Source organism: Pteropus medius, unplaced genomic scaffold, assembly GCF_902729225.1.
Source record: "Pteropus medius unplaced genomic scaffold, Ma_sr-lr_union100, whole genome shotgun sequence".
Taxonomy (NCBI): domain Eukaryota; kingdom Metazoa; phylum Chordata; class Mammalia; order Chiroptera; family Pteropodidae; genus Pteropus; species Pteropus medius.
The window spans coordinates 21,010,347-21,013,213 of record NW_024350319.1 but is presented as its reverse complement, the minus strand read 5'-3'; positions in this window follow the sequence as shown (position 1 = coordinate 21,013,213).

Sequence of the window (2,867 nt, the reverse complement as noted above, 5' to 3'; positions counted from 1 at the left end):
CTCTCATATACTGCTAGTGGGGATGTAAAATGGTACAACCACTTTGGAAAACAATATGGAACTTTCTTAAAAAGTTAAACATACATCTACCATACAATTTATTAATTTTACTCTTAGGTATATACCCAAGAGAAATGAAGACACATGTCCACATAAAAACTTTTACACAAATTTTCATAGCAGCTTTGTTCACAACAATTTAAAATTGTAAACAACTGCAATGTTCACCAGCCATTGAATAGATAAACAGAAAGTGGTGAATACATAAAATAGAATACTACTCAGCAAATAAAAGGAATAAACCACCAATATACAAAACAACAAGGATAAATCTGAAATTTATTAAGCTGAGTAAAAGAAACCAGTCACAAAAAAAGTATGTAATGTGTGATTCTATTTATATAAAATGCAAACTACTCTATATTGATAAAAAGCAGAGCAGTAGTTGCCTGTGGCCAAGGGCAGAGGAAGGGATTGATTGCAAAGGGAAGAAAGAATCTTGGGGATGCCAGAAATGTTCTGTATTTTCTTAAAGATGGTGATTTTGCTGATGCATATGACTGTGATAACTCATTGAATTGTGTGTGGTAAATGGATCCAGCTTATTGTGCATAGTTATTTATCGATACATTTGATAAGAAAAATCGGAAGGCCTTTTTCATATTGTTCTTCATAGCTGAAATCTATTTCTCAGTCAATAATCCTAATTTTGTGGTCCTGATTCTGCCTTCTGAAATTATGCTCATAAAAGCATGAATAAATTACTTGTTCCACTACAAGAGTCCCTTAAATATTTGAAAAGTGCCACCATATTCTTAGTCTTTTCTTCTCCATATTATATACTACCTCTCACAAACTCCTTGTCCTCTGCTTCTTTTTTTTTTTAGATAGCCTTATTCTTTAGGTCATAGGCTCTTAAGCTTGCTGTTCTCCCACCTTTGAACATTTTTTGTTTGTCAGCATTTCTTATAAAACAAGTCATCCAAAACTGAATGCAATATGTTATGTATTATCTATCAAGTCTCGTCCAATGGAGTTAGTATGGTTTCTAGAAAGAGCAGGGAAATTTGAGTCCTCTGGCTCTGCCAGTGAATGACTAGCTTTTTGTTCTTAAGCAAATCACTCACTATAGATTTTCAGTATAATGAGGGAGCTGGAACTATTTATTGGGCCTAAGATTTTATTCATTTTTAGCATTCAGAAATTAAAGCACAGGTAAGAAATCTCTGAGCAATTTATCAATTAAGAAATATAATAATAGGGGTGGCTCCATAGTGTTGTGGTTAGCGCGTCTGCTTTATATGCAGAAGGCCTGGGTTTGTGCCCCAGGTAGAGCCATGGACAATACCCTGGGTGCGCCAGGCCCTGGGTGCGTGTCAGGCCCTGGGAGCACACTGCAAGCGTGTGGGAGGAGACGCCCCGCCTTTAGAGATCCAGTTCTTAAGGGGAAACGGCAACATCCTATGGATGTTGAATAAGTGGAGTGTGGGAGGGAATTAAAGAGGGGGGAAAAAAGAAATATAAATAACTGAGATCTTCCGCTTACAAATAACTAAGGCTAAAAAAGCCAACATTTTGTTACTTGAAAAGAATTGTTTAGTTTTTTGTAGTTGTTGTTTTGTTTTTTAATCAGACGTGTGTTTGGAGACGTATACATTTTTCCATTCTGATGTTAGAGATTTTTCAGTCATGCACTTTAGATCATGGAGGTTTGTGACTGGCTATGTAATCTCTATGAGTAGAAAAATTCAAAACATAGGGCAAGTCACATGTTAGGTTGGGAGAAGTAAAAAATTAAAAATTTTCAGAGCTGTTTAAAATATGCTTTGCTATATATATTTTTATGTGATTTGTATATATGAATATGTTGGGAAAGAGGCCACTTGTGAGTGAAGTGTAAGGAAAGATATATCTTTAAGTCCACTCCGGGTAACAGCAGATGTTGCAAATAAAATGGGAATTCATTTAAAGCCCAAGATTTTAAAATATACTTTTTCTAATTGCAACATTTAAACAAAAAGGTAACAACAAAAATATCGGTGACAATTGCTGTTTAAGAGAAATAGCAAGTATTCATATACTAACCACCTAAAGAAATGTGTTAGTTTCTATTTACACAGGGACTTTATAATAATGGCAGAAGAATGACTAAACCTACTATACTCTGTAAGAAGTGTCTACAATTTGTTACATAAATCTAAATACAACTACCATAGAGAATATACACTGGTGTATACATAAATCTAAATACAACTACCATAGAGAATATACACTGGTGACCAGTCTCCATTTTCTCTTTGTGGTATTAATTTTTAATCAAGAAATCATTCTATTTCAGTGTGAAATACTGCTCTTTGTCCCAAAGTTTCTGTTCTTGGATGTTTGCTTCTTACTTTAGTATTTGTGTTATCATACTTTAGACTCTACTTATATAATTACAGAAAAACAGCCATTGAATATTGAATCTTTATTAACTGATTCTTTTACTCTTTGTAATAATACACTCGGGCTAGCTGTGGCTATGGGATGCTCTGGTTCTAGGCCTAATTGGAGCACCCTACTGGCAGTCCCATTAGAATCAACATTCTTGGCTTTGCAGCACAAAAGATATTTTAAATTCATTTTGACCGAAGCAGTCAATTTCTGCCTGAAAAACAAACAGATCTCCTAAACTATATGTACAAGTCTCTTCTGCATCACCATTAAATATACTCTGTAGTAGCTGGAACTCAAGAAATTACTTTCTAATCCATTGTGTCTTTTATTTTGTTGGTTACTTAGAGACTTACTACATCTTTCCCTAAAAAAATTATCCTTTGATTTCCATTCATTCATCCTTTTGGTATTTAAGTATCTACTAAATGCAT